This window comes from Lycorma delicatula, chromosome 4 (assembly GCF_047948215.1).
Source record: "Lycorma delicatula isolate Av1 chromosome 4, ASM4794821v1, whole genome shotgun sequence".
Lineage (NCBI taxonomy): Eukaryota > Metazoa > Arthropoda > Insecta > Hemiptera > Fulgoridae > Lycorma > Lycorma delicatula.
This window is the reverse complement of record NC_134458.1, coordinates 192,042,204-192,057,953: the sequence shown is the minus strand read 5'-3', so window position 1 is coordinate 192,057,953 and position 15,750 is coordinate 192,042,204.

Genomic DNA, 15,750 nt, shown 5'->3' with positions numbered 1-15,750 from the left:
GCAGGAGTCCATTTAAATCTTTCATATAGTGGAATTCAAATGCTTACATTTAAATTCTCTAACCAGTAGTCAATGAATCCATTTACTATGTCATTAAAATAAAGCGTTTTTATTTTAATTTATATTCTTTAATAGAATAAACTCATCGTTATTATTATAATTACTTCTTTATTGAATAATTAAAATTAAATAATGTTTTATTATTTATGATCTATAAATATTTTAAAGGGAAACTTAATTGATTGTAAGAAAATTATACGAATGAAAAAGTTAAATGTCAAAAAAATTTAATGGTATTTAAAATTTGTATCTCTTCTCAATCAAAATAATGACGTTTAAAAAACTTTAGCCTTTTCATTTATTACGATTATCACTGAAATGTCAATATTTTATTCAAGTAAGGCAATAATTTTTAACTATTAATTAATTATCAGACAATCAATCAAACTGCGATTAATTAAACAGATAAAAAAATATTACAATGCAATAATTTTATATACACGCTATTTGGAAATCCAATTATTAACAAAATCAATAAAAAAATGAAGATTTTATCCAATAATGAATTTACTCTTATATTTTTTAAAAAATTAATTAAAGAAGCAAAACTAATTAGAAAAACTGCACTATTCATTTTTAAATTTTAATTATTAGGTAGATTTCATAAGAAAGCTAGCTATTGGTACCGTGATACTTGCGGAAAATTTCGATATGTCGTCGCGTTTCATATGCCTCAGAACCCAAAACCATCGTCAGTTCAAAAGTTTATATATACACGATAACTGCCGTAATTTTGCGCCAGTCATTTTCAAATTGATAAATAAAATATAACGATCCAAAATCTTGCTCGAATTCGTTAACGGGCAGAATCGGACAATGGGGTGGCTTTTTCGAAAAAATAAAAATATTGCTAACTTTTTTATTAAGTAAAATATCAAATCCGTTTAAAGTTCCTACTATTTTTTTGGATAAGGGCCTACAATTTATCTGAGTAAAGTTTTTTGATATCACTAACCATCGGTCCAGGGGAGGGGGGAAATAGAGTTTCGAAAACAAAAAAAATTATACCTCCTTTAATAGCCACAGTATCGAATCGGTTTAAAGTGTTCATTACTCCTCTAAACATTATCTAAATCCTTTGACTGAAATATTTTTTGATTTGACCAACCCTTACGTCAAGGGATGGCCAAATTGTAAGCAGATGGGGCTTGTCGTATGCTAAACATGCAACCGTTGTATTGAGTAAATTTGAAGTTTTTCTTAATTTTAAGGTGGAAATCTTTTTTATCCCCTACTTAGCACCGGTAAATAGTTAAGCACATTGTCCTTTAAAACCGTATTCTCTTTAACCGAATAAATAATAGAATGTCAGAACAGATAATATTTTTTACTATTATTAGATAACTTAATAAAATGTCCGCTTAAAAACAATACAGTCCAACCGTGCTTAATATAAATTTATATGTACACAAAAACAAATACATAATTAGTTTTTTACTAATTACCTTCTCTTTCGCCCTTCCAGCTTGTTTTTGGATAGATTTGGCAATCAAAGAGTCCTTGCTTTCCGCCATCTTCAGATCACTACTGAAAAAACAACTAAACCGCTTTCATATTCCTTCCACAGACTAAACTAGAAAAGGGAACGAACAAGGAAACGTTCCATACACACGCGGAGTAAAAAAAAATTCCATCCACCCACGCCATGGTCGGTACTGCGGGAATGACAGTTCTCTTTTTTCCTTGCTTGCAGATTCCTATTTGGGATGCGCACAACAGTCAAACATCACACCGCTGGAACTGTGAAACGCATAGTTCCATACAACGATTTTTGTATCTTTTTCATAAACTGCAGGATGGGTATTGACATTAAGCTTAAGGATTATATATTGTACAAGTATAAAGAAAGAATTAAAGAAAAAAGGACTCGTTATATTAAACGTTATCATATCAAGTGAAAATAGAGGTGCTGTAGTTTCCACAGTGCCTATACACGATACACTACTGCAAGGAAGATCAGAAAAATTGCCTTTATCAACAACTCCTCAACATTTGGATCAAAGGAGAACTACCCGAATACTGGACAACTCTCATCCATCCGCTACACAAAAAAGGGGACAAAAACAAACCCAAATAATTACAGTGGAATCTAATACATACACACAACATTCAAAATTCTTTCAAGAATCATCTTCAACCGAATCGGTTTACAACTTGAGAAACGACTAGAAGAATAACAGGAAGGTTTCAGACCCTGGAGAAGCTGTCCAGACCAGATTGTGACTCTCGAGCTAATAATGAGTTACAACAGGAAAAGAAAGTGATACGATGATAACATTTGTAGATTTGAAGAAAGCTTATGAGTGCATCAACTGAGAATCTCTACTAGAATATTAATAAAAATACACCTCGGACTACAAATCAAATTAATAAACACGGTAAAAATGACCGTCACAAATACTAAGTCAAAGGTAAAATTTAGAGGAATCTTGGAACTGTTTGAGATCAAATCAGGACTGCGCCAAGGCGATGGGCTCTCATCGCTATTATTTAACTGCGTTCAAAAAACGCTAATGACAGATAATCGATCAAAAAATGTCCCTCAAAAGTAAAAAATCTTGTGGACACCACATGACTACCTTGTACGCCAATTAAATTACATACACACATTTTAAAAATTACATAACATTTTATTTCATTAATAACTTCATTCATATTTTTTTGTCTTCAGTCATTTGACTGGTTTGATGCAGCTCTTCAAGATTCCCTACCTAGTGCTAGTCGTTTCATGTCAGTATACCCTCTACATCCTACATCCCTAACAATTTGTTTTATGTATTCCAAACGTGGCCTGCCTACACAATTTTTTCCTTCTACCTGTCCTTCCAATATTAAAGCGACTATTCCAGGATGCCTTAGTATGTGGCCTATAAGTCTGTCTCTTCTTTTAACTATATTTTTCCAAATGCTTCTTTCTTCATCTATTTGTCGCAATACCTCTTCATTTGTCACTTTAGCCACCCATCTGATTTTTAACATTCTCCTATAGCACCGCATTTCAAAAGCTTCTAATCTTTTCTTGTCTGTAAAACAGATGTTTTCAGGTTTTTTCCATGATAAATGGCAATAGAAGCTTACTTTCTCATCAAGGTATGATTAATTTTATCTAGTGCATAAAAATATTACGTAAAGCAAAGATTTAGAAATGAACTCGTTGACTGCAAAACTTACCCTGGAGCAGACACTGATAGCGACCATAATTTAGTGATAATGAAATGTAGATTGGGATTTAAAAACCTGAAAAAAAGGTGTCAGATGAATCGGTGGAATTAAGAGAAGCTTAAGGAAGAGGAGGTAAAGAAGATTTTTGAGGAGGACATCGCAAGAGGTCTGAGTAAAAAAGATAAGGTAGAAAATGTAGAAGAAGAATGGGAGAATGTTAAAAAGGAAATTCATAAATCAGTAGAAGCGAACTTAGGCGGAACAAAGAGAACTGGTAGAAAACCTTGGGTTTCAGACGATATATTGCAGCTGATGGATGAACGTAGAAAATATATGAATGCTAGTGAAGAAGAAAGTAAAAGGAACTATCAAGAATTAAGAAATACTACAAATAGGAAGTGAAAACTACCGAAAGAAGAATGGATTAAAGGAAAGTGGAAAGAGAAATGAATATTGGTAAACTAGACGGAGCATACAGGAAAGTTAAGGAAAATTTTGGGGTACATAAATTAAAATCTAATAATGTGTTAAACAAAGATGGTACACCGATTTATAATACGAAAGGTAAAGCCAATAGGTGGGTGGAATATATTAGAGTTATACGGAGGAAATTGGTCTTATAGAGAAAGAAGAGGAAGTCGAAGAGGTTGAATGGGGAGAAACAATACTGAGATCTGAATTTAAAAGAGCATTAAAAGATTTGAATGACAGAAAGGCTCCTGGAATAGATGGAATACCTGGAGAATTATTGTGCAGTGCAGGAAAGGAAGCGACACATAGATTATACAAACTGGTGTGTAATATTTACGAAAAAGTGAAGTTTCGTCAGACTTCAAAAAGAGTGTTACAGTCATGATACCAAAGAAATCAGGAGCAGATAAATGTGAAGAATACAGAACAATTAGTTTAACTAGTCATGCATCAAAAATCTTAACTAGAATTCTATACAGAAGAATTGAGAGGAGAGTGGAGGAAGTGTTAGGAGAAGACCAATTTGGTTTCAGGAAAAGTATAAGGACAAGGGAAGCAATTTTAGGCCTCAGATTAATAGTAGAAAGAACATTAAAGAAATACATACCAACATATTAGGCATTTATAGATCTGGAGAAGGCTTTATAGATCTGGATAACGTAGACTGGAATAAAATGTTCAGCAGTATGAAAAAATTATTGTTCAAGTACAGATATAGAAAAACAATTCCTAACATTTACAGGAACCAAGAGCAACAGCCATAACTGAAGAACGTAAGAAAGAAAGTATAATAAAAAAGGGATTCCAAGAAGGATGTTCACTTTTCCCGTTCCTTTTTAATCTTGGTATAGAACTTGCAGTAATTAATGTTAAAGAACAATTTAGGTCCCGAGTAACAATACAAGGTTAAAAGATAAAGATGCTATGATTTGCTGATGATATAGTAATTCTAGCTGAGAGTAAAAGGTATTTAGTAGAAACAATGAATGGCATATATGAAGTCCTACGCAAGAAAATAAACAAGAACAAAATGAAAGTAATGAAGTGTAGTCGAAATAACGAAGGTGGACCACTGAATGTGAAAATAGGAGGAGAAAAGATTATGGAGATAGAAGAATTTTGTTATTTGGGAAGTAGAATTACTAAAGATGGACAAAGCAGGAGCAATATAAAATGCCAAATAGCACAGGCAAAACGAGCCTTCAGTCAAAAATATAATTTGCTTACATCAAAAATTAATTTAATCGTTTTTGAATGTAAAAAAAAAAATATGACGACGTAGGACCGTTTCATTCATGTAAACATTTCACAAGTTATTTCGACATGACTTTGCTTCTGATGATGACTTGAAACGACCGCCATTTTGAAATTTATCAACGAAGATTATCGTAATTTTTTCCTATTAAAAAATGTTAGTTTAAAATAAAATACAAAATTTTATTGCGTTATCTCCAACCGTTCTTGAAAAATAATTTTTTTCTTAAAAAAACACTATCGCATACAGATAGAAAAATATGCGTTTTCGGACTTACGTTTATCGAATATTTTGTCTTCAGTACGTTAATTAGAATCGGTTCCTAGAATTTTGGCCTTATATTTTTAGAATACTCTGTATAAAGGCGGCATGGTCTGTATTCAGTATGTAAATTAAAATGAATAATTGAAATATTAACATTAAGACTGCAAAATTAGTTTTGTTAAAATTTTATTAACAGGAAAAAAATAACATTATCTTCATTAGGTATTGCGATTAATTTTTTATCACTGTACATGTTAATCTTTCTTCTATACTAATATAACTAATAACATTAATAAATTATAATACTACAAAATATATATTTATTATTATTATTTAGTAAATCGATGTTATGCTGGAACATTAAAATAAATATAATTTATTATATTGTATGTTTTTTCACAGCTTTAATGCTTAATATAAAAAAAAATGCTTTTAACTACTTAACGGAAAGATGCTTGTAAGTAATATAATATTTATGTTAACAGAACTTTCATTAGTATGGTCCCAATTATGAGCCTCTATTAATTAATTAATACTTTATCAAAGTTATGCCTTCCAAGGCTATTTTTTTTCTTTTTGAACTTTTATTCAAATAAAGATATTTAAATATTAAAATATCTAGAAGCTCTTTAAATTTTAAAATACTTATACGTATAAGGTATTTAAATATTACAATAGGTAAAAGCTATTTAAATATTATAATACTCGTAGATTTTTAAATATTAAAATACCTATAAGTTATTTAAAATAACATTCAACTTATAATGAAAATCAGTTGTTATTAATTATCAGAATTGCAATTATAATTTGAATTCAACGATTCATAATTAAATTTACAAATTTTGTTGATTTACCGATGTAAACCTTAACAAATGCAATTGTAGTAAAGAAAGATTGCGACCCCTGCTAGTTACTGTATATGCAATCGTTTAACAATTTATTGAGCCGCTAATACAATAATATTGATGAAAAATCGGGTATATTTCATATGCCAAATTTTCAATTTTTCATGTTAATACGATGTAAAAATCAACATGATGATTGTCTATTCTTGACTCGCGTAACTAAATAAATATATATTTGAACACTTACGTGGAACGTTTTAAAATTTGAAAGAAAAAAAGACGATATATATTAAATATATATATATATATATATATATATATATATATAAATTCTGAATAATTTTTTTTATTAAGGTCATTTATCGTTAAAAGAATTCAATTTCGGTGTACGATTTGAAAACGAAATACAGAGTGTTCAAAAAGTCATGCGACCTTAAGAAAGAATTTTTTTTTTTTTTTTTACTGCGCGTTTGATTGAAGAGAAATTGCTCACGCCCAGATCGTGAATACCTTCACAGAGAATTACGGTATGAATTTACAAAAAACAAATCTTCCGTCGATCGCTGTACGACAAATTCTAAGACGATACGGAATGCGGCAGACGTAGCCAAAAGCGGCCGACTAAAAATATTAACGCTAGAAAAATCGGTCGACGTGCAAACTGCATATTCTTAAGAAATCTGTGCGACTCTATCTAATTAGTCTGTCTAACCGTCAATTCACGATTAGATATACGGAAAATCCATTATCAGCTGCACGGACAAAAAACGGTGTTTGATATGGAATGTAACGTAGGCGAATTCTCATGACATTTTTTCACGGCACAGTAAACAGTCAACGCTACATACGTACGGTGTAACGATTTGTAAACATTATACTAGATGACCGGCTGGCGTACACGTGATTTCAGCAGGACGAAGCTACGGCTCGACATTGTGACTTTATTGGATCGATGTTTTTACGAACAACTGATTTCGAAGGGGGTTATGGTCTCTTCGGTCTCCTGATTTATGCAGCAGAGGCCACTTTTAACATCTATTTACTTATTTTCTCATAAGGTTACATCGCTTTTTGAACATTCTGTATTATGTCAGCGTAGAAATATATTACAAGACCTGTGTGCCGATTTAAATCAAGGGCTTAGAAATGTCGCGATTTGTTTTTACAATTATTATGCACAGTGTTTCTAAAACGGTAGGCCGGCTATATTTTTTCGAATTCTACTAGTAAAACTAAACAAAGAAAATCCTTAAAGGAAAGTTGCCATTTCTCCTTCGTTCTTCTTCTGTCCACCATTTTGTTATATTTATATAAAATTTTATATTTCAAGTTCGGATAGAGGTATCATATTACAATTTGGTAAGCGTCTTGGTAATAAAGTTTTAAAATTAGCAAAAATCAGAAATCAATTCGATGAAATATTAATTGGTTTTATTTATTGTTGATTTAGTATGTATCAAATTAAGTAATAATTTTCTCCCATAACTCGACTATTTTTAACTGATTTAAAAAAAAATATCATTTTGTTCAAAATAAAAGGCTTAATATTTTAGTAAATAACATGAATTTTGATAAAACTAATATTTACGGAGATATAACAGAGTGAAAAATAAACATGGCCGCCATTTTGTATTTTGCGAAGGTATTTAAGTCCTGATTTTTTCATAATTTAAAAATTTATTACAAAGACGCTTACCAAATATTAATGTGATTTCTCCATCCGAACTTGAGATATAAATTTTTATATAAAAATAACAAAATGGCGGACAGGAGAACGAAGGAGAAATGGCCATTTTTCCCAAGAATATTTTTTGTTTAATTTTACAAATAGAATCCGAAAAAATATAACCAACCCATCATTTTAGAAACATCTTATATAATACAGTAAACTAAAAATTAGCAACAAAAATACAAGAATTGATGTAACAACAGCTTTTGATAATTTAATATAAAATTGTTATTTGCAAAAAGGTAAAGAAACGGCTTTGTAAAACAGTTATGATATTTATCTTGAACAAACGATAATTCATATTTGTTAAAAAAAAACCTTGGAATACAACTGATTAAACGAATGAAAAGACACCAAAATTATTTTTTCCTTTAGATAACTTAACATACAAATTATTTCCTAATTAGTGGAAGTATATGCTAAAATAAAATGTTGTGCAGCATTAAATATAATTTAGTCATAAAATTCTCTCATCAGACTTTTCAAATTATATTGGCATTATAGAATTTCATCAAACATAAAAATACAATAAATAATATAAAAAATTTAAAAATCTCATGCATGAATAAGTAGAATATACCGCATGTCAAAATTGATCAGACGAATTAAAATTGGCACAATAAAAATACACCGGTAGATAGCGCAGTGTTTGAATCGTTGGTTGTTCAACAACCCAAAACCTTCTTCAGTCGCCAAGGAGCATTGGTGTAATGAACATGGTGCGTTCGCTGTTGAGTGTTTTTTAAAAAAATTATGATCCGTGTACTGTAACGAAACTGTAATAGCCGGAAGGCGGATAATAATTTAATTTTTAAAACGGTTTTTAAGAACAATACAAGTGGAGTAAAAAAATAAACAAACATCCACCAGGATTCCGGGGTCGGCACTGTGGGAGCGACAGTGCTCTCTCCTTCACAGCCTCATGTGCAGCTTCCTATGTGTACATGCGTACAACAGCCAAACACCACACCGCTGGAACGGTGTAGCGCACAGTTCCATGTATCTTTTTCATAAACTGAGGGATGGCTACTGATATTAAGCTTTAAGGATTATATATTGTACGAATATAAAGAAAGAATTAAAGAAAAAAGGATTCGTTATATTAAATGTTATCGATAATATCAAGTGGAAATATGGGGTACTGCAGCTTTCACAGTGCCTATACGTGAGCCGCCATTGATTCACACTCCAGAAAATATGCAGAGAGTGAGAGGGTGGCCCTACGGTAGACTCCACGATGTTCAACTAGACCACACAATGTATTACTACGCATGTCAAATAGGAATGTTAGGCGAACGTTACATATGGATTTGTATTTTCATCCATCTATGATGCAAGTGATTTTGGATTTAAATCGGTGAATGGAATTTTTTTACGAAGCTCTTGAAAATGATCGAAGCATAACCGAAGTTTCTATCCGATTTATTTATGTCAGATAAGGCCCGTTTCCATCTTAGTGGATATGCAAAATTTAAAACCGTGCAGGAAAAACCGTGTTTACTTCTTGAATTCATTTGGGGTTTTCAGACCGTAACTTTGACGTGAAATGTCTTTAAAATCACACAGAAACATATGGGTACCAGAACAGAAATTTTTAGCTAACGAAAAGGTCTATATCGTCCTGCCTTAATAACTCCCTAACTACTAGTCTCATGCGGTGGTAGTTTATAACACGGTCAGCTTGTCGAAACGACTTTGAGTTTGCATCACTGGCTTGGCGGGGAGGGGGCACAGCGCAAATCGTCCAAAAGTTATTTTTATTAAAATGTAAAGTCTACATAAAATGCTTTTCTATGGACTTTCTAATTATGTAATATTATTATCTACATCTAACAACAAATTATTTAATTTACAATTTAAAATCGTCTAATCAATTTTGTCGCACTCTGTATAAATAAACAAAATATATTAAGAAAACAGATAAACTAATTCTTTTAAATACATTTACAGTGTTTGAATATAAAAATGTTAATTAATAAACAAAACATAAACAATAAGTTTTCAAATAATCAATTAAAAAAGTCCTATATATATATATATATTATATATATATATATATATAAAAATTGCATAAAAAATGAAAGCTTAATAGCAATTAAAAAACATAACTAAGAAATAAAAATATAAAATACCACTTAATATAACGTTTTTTACAAAAAAAAAAAAAAAAAAAAATGACTGCTTTATAACTATAATAATAATAATAATAATAATAAAAGATTTTTACATAATAAAATATTAAATTTAGTTGACTGGTATCTTTTAGCATAAATAATCTAAATAAATTAATTATTGGTACTTTTCAAGAAGATGCCCGTGGCCGATCTGTAATTAGTCAATTGTCGTTTTAGTTGTTAGATGGCACCACCGAAGGATAAAATAAAGTACATATTTTTTTCTTTTTAAATACATACATTGTACTGTAATATCATAAAATAATACAATGATACTGTAATAATAAAATAAAATACAGTAATTTTTAGTAATTTACTAAATAATGAATCTAACCTGTATTTTTGCACTAAATGTGAGTCTCAATTTAGGTGATTTCATTGTACACGAAAATTTTACGGTACGTAAAACCCGTGTAAATTCAAGGTGCACTGTATAATAAATGTATATAAATAACTAAATAAATATATATAATAAATAAATATAATCGAATCAAACTTAACCTACATTCGCTAGTCAAGGTTAGCGAGCGTAGGTTAAGCTTGGTTAGATTATATTTATCTATTATATAAAGTTAGATTATAATTTTAATTTATTTATTTTCTCCTTTCAGTGGTGCCATCTAACAACTAACTAACTGCAGATCGGCTGCAGGCATCTTCTTGAAAAGCACCGAATTATTATCTATTAAAAAAGCAAATATCATTTTTGTAAAACAATTCTAAATATGGATTATTAAGTATTTCTATTTATACTATTATCAGGTTAAATAATTTAATTATTAAAAAAAATCTCTTACAATGATACACAAAGCAATAGGAAAACTGAAAGTAATACTGGCACCCCTGAAGAACTGCTAAAAAAATGTGTCATCCTTCTGTGCGCAACTACCTGTCATTTAATAATCATAAACTGATCGGTCAATACACAATGTAATGCCGTTTAAAGCATTTTATAAGAATGGAGATTGTTGTTAAACGGGAATTCTGATGCTATTTACACTTTATGACATGGTCGCATTCCATCTTGCTACACCATCAAAACACGGGGTGAGAGTTTCAAGGAGATGGGAGTAGATGAATGACTCCCAGAAAACATTAAAGTAGTTCAGGTCTCAATGGTAAAAATCCTCTGACAATCGGGAACAGGAAATATGTAACAGGATTGAATACGTTCGCCGAATATTCGATATGATTTGAAGTTTTACTTTTACAAAATTCAAGTCATATAGGAACTGGAAATCATCAGACTATGTGGTGCGATAATAATTCTGTGATAAAATGATTGAAAAGATTAATGATGACCCTAATTTTGTTGACAAACTTTTCACATCGGATGAGGCTCCATACAGCGAATACATAAACAAGCAAAATTATAGATATTGGGCAGCAAAAAGGTTACAATTTGGTATGCCATATCAATATGAGATAATGATAGAGCTTTACATCTTTGAGGATGAGACAAGGAATATAACAACAGTAATGTTTGAACATTAATGCTCGAAACTTTTGTAGCATAACTTCAAAACTTTCCTGATCTTCAAAATCCATGATTTCAGGAAGATGGAACCACAGCATGTACGGCCAGAGCATCACAGGGCAGCTGTTTGACAGTTGGTAACCATGGAATTTCATGATTTGGCGACGTGCATTGGTCTTCTGAGATCACCAGACTTGTCGGTGTACATTATTTTCCTGTGGGACCACCTCAAAAGTAAAGTGTACACCACTCTCCCGATGACAATCGCCAAGTTAAAAATGAGGATTCAAGAATTCCCATGGATGTATTTCAAAGTGCCATGCAAAATCTCAGCAAACGTCCAAACAGCCATTATCTTATGGACATTGCTTTTAGAAATTAAAATTTTTTGTGTCAGGACACTTAATGGCATGCAATTTACTTTTTGTTTTCAATAAACAATAAAACTTATGAATTAATTTTTTTTTTACTTTTGTAAGAGTTACTTCAAACTTTCCTGTTAAATGTTTTAGTCTATATCTAAGGTTTACATCAAAGGAAAAACAAATGGAATGAATGCTAACAAGAGCAACCGGGAAAACTAGAAAGAGCACAGTCAAAATCAAAAGGTCGGGAGCAAGTAGTTTGTTGGTATTAGTTAAAAGAAAGTTAAAAAAGTTTTAGGAATCTGCAATGAATCATCGAGGAGCCAATGTGATGGAATATGTGCATGGATTTAGTCAAAGTGTACAGAAAACAAGCTTCCTAAAATCGCACTTGACCTAGACCAAGGAAAAGAAAAAGTTATGTAAGGAAGCCTTAATGTGATCAACACCGGTCTTTTATGCGACCCATTACACAAGGTCTATCTGCAAAGTAATGTCATACTTTTTATTGTAAAGCGACTGTAGGTGGCAGTGCGCTCTATTATCGAATGGGATCATCGGTGGTGTCTCAACTACTGAGCGAGTGGTCGCTCAGTTATCTCCGAGCTCTCAGAGGTGAAGGATGGGGGATCTTGTAAATGTTTCATCTCTAGTACAAGTAACAATGCGCACTCACTGGAACAAAGATACATGATCAAGTTTTGTGTGAAACATGACAAATCTGCAGCAGAAACTTTTCCAACGGTTTAACAGGTCTTCAGGGATGAGTGTTTATCATAAAGGCAAGCCCACAAATGGCACAAGGTGTTTTTGGAAGGTCATAAAGAGGTCGACGATGAACCCTGCGCTGGACCTCCTCAAATGTGACTCATGTGAAAGAACTTTACAAACTGTCAAATGGAGTGTTTTGTTTAATGGCCAATATATTAAATATTTCAAAAACTATCATCCACAAACTTGTGTGATCAAGGATTTGCATATGAGAAAATTATGAGCGAAGGTTCTCCCAAGAATTTTGATCGACGACCAAAAATCTTGCCGGGTGGAAATTTGTCAAGACGTTTTTGAAATGTGTGAAAATGATCCTCACTTTTTGGACAATGGTATCAGGGTTGATGAAACATGGATATTCCAGTACAACCCCAAAACAAAGAGGTGAAGTGCTGAGTGGCACATCTCAGCCTCAAGTAGGATCAAATGAGCAAATCAAAGATCAAGACCATGCTCGTGTTTTTTGACATCAGGGGTCCTCTAAGAGTTTGTATCTTCCAGGACAATCATTAACCCTTAAATTTTACATAGGAGTCCTTTTTCTTCATACTTGTAGACTTAGTGACATTACTTTCCAGACAGGCGTTGGTAGATATGACGCTTCCAAACATATCCAAATGTAGAATCACTGATTTTCACAGTGTGATCTGTCAATTAATCCTGTCGTATTAATTTTAAGAATTATTTTTGTTTCAAAATCTTTGTTAATTGTATTAGAGTAATTTAATTTTTATTTCTATTTAAAAGATATATCATTTTGTTCATAAATGTTTTGGTAAAATTATAAAAAACCTCTGCTATTTATTAAAATTTTAATTTCCTGTTAATTTTAAAAACAATTATTATCTGATTCAAAAGAACAAACAGATTTTCTTTTTTAGTAATGCAAGGTAGTACAGTATAGGTTTTATATGTAGGGAAACCAGCATCTTTAACCTCTTCCGAGTAAAGATAAGCCCCAATCCTTAGGAACTAAATATCTGGAAAAAAATTGGGATTAATGGAAAATTCCTCAAAAGGGAAAATAAAAATCATTATTCTGATATCAGAAAGCAAAATAAATTTACGATAGACTTCAGCAATTAATGACATAAATTGATGTAGACAAAAAACTGGTTCATTCAATGACAATAGAACATTCTCAGGGTCAAGTTGGCAACCTTAGGAACACAATTTATTAGCTGTTTGATCATAATTAATCTGATCATAACCTCTTTTCTTGATTTCAAAATATCAGCTCTGACTGAAACGTGTACTCCAGAAGAGCAACATATAGTGATAATATTTTTTGCTTTCAAAACATGTGAAACCGGCAGAAATTTACTCAAGAATATTGAAAAAATATGGTGAACCGCACTAACATGTATAAGTGGGTGGAACAGTTTAATTTGGGTAGATCAAGTGCAACTGATCGCTCTGAATGACCAGTTGAAGTTTTAACATGCTGCAATATCGCTTAAATGATCTTATTTGCAAAGACAGGCGAGTCAAAATTCCCAAAATTGTTTGTTTGTGTGTAATATTACAGTTGGAATTGCATGTTCAATAATTTATTATGGATCTAATTATTGCAAAACATATTAGAGATGGGTTCCATCAAGAGAGTTGATTCAAGCCCATAAAAATACCTGGATTCGCATTTGTTCTGAGTTCAAAGGACGATGTGAAGCAGAAAGTTTCTACATAAGAAACATGGATATACTACGAGGTGTCGCTATTAAATAACAAGACTAATGCTACTACAGAAAAACCGTACGTGAGCCAAATTCATACGATCAGACAGCTGTGTAGTGTGAAGTCTTCTCTTTCGATTGTTGCAACTCCAGTCTCTGTAGATATATTAATCTGGCCACGGCCTTCATTTAGATAACAACTGTTTTTTTGTTTTGCTGAAAAAATGTTTTATTAAAGCAAAGAATTGTAGTGAAATTTCATATAAAACTTGGAAAAACCACTACTGAAACTTATCTTTTAGTAAACAAAGTTTATCACAATGAATGTTTATCATGTGTGCGAGTTTTCTGAGTGGTTTAAGCATTTCCAAGATGGTTGAGAAGATACTAAAAATGATTTTTGCCTTAAAAATATTGAAAAAATTGGTAATATGATCCGATCTGACCGTCGGTTAACTGCTCGTGCAATTTCTGAAACTGTACAAATTGACAAAGAATGTGCAAGGCAAATTTGTATATAACAATTATAACATGCAAAAAGTATACGCAAAAATGGTGCCTAAAATTCTCAGAATCAAACAAAAAGAAGCTCATTAAAATGTTTGTTCTAACACTTTGAATGCTATTGAAAATGACCAAAATGACCCAAAATGTCAAACTTTTAATTAACATTACTACCTTGAGTTCCTTGCTGAAGTTCGTGAAAAAATAAGGAAAAATTGACCTGAATTGTGGAAGAACAAGTCATGGGTTCTTCATCAGGACAATGCACCGGCTCACACTGCATTATCTGTCGAGATGTTTATAGCCAAGTATAACATCCCAGTGTTAGACCATCTGCCTCATCTGCCTGATCTGACACCATGTGACTTTTATCAGTTCCCCAAGGTCAAATCTGCATTAAAAGGAACAAGATCTCAGACCACTGAAGCTGTGAAAGAAAAACGTCATGTGTCACGAAAGAGCTCACAGAAGAAGACTTCCAGCACTGTTTCGAACAACGGAAAATTCACATGGAGCGTTGTAGGGATACAGGAGAGGTGTATAATGAGGGGGATAATAACTAAATATATATAAATTTAAAATAAAATATTTTACAGCATTAGTTACATTATTTAACAGCCACATCTTGTATAAGTGGTTGTAACAGTTTAATTTGGGCAGATCAAGTGCGACTGATCATTCTGGAAGATCAGTTGAAGTTTCGACTACCATACTGTAAAATTGCATAAATCATCTTATTCACGAAGAAAGGCGAATCAAAATTTCCAAAATCGTTAATCTATGTAATATTACTGTTTGAACTGTGTATTCAATCATTCATGATGTACTGAATTATTGCGAAATGTGTTCAAAATGGGTTCCATGAAGATAGATGATTCAAGCCTATAAAGACTCCAAGATTTGTACTTGTTCTGAGCTCAAAGAATGATTTGAAGCGGAATGTAATGACTTTCTACATAAGAAACGTGGATATACTATTTTGAGCCCAAACGGCAAAGTG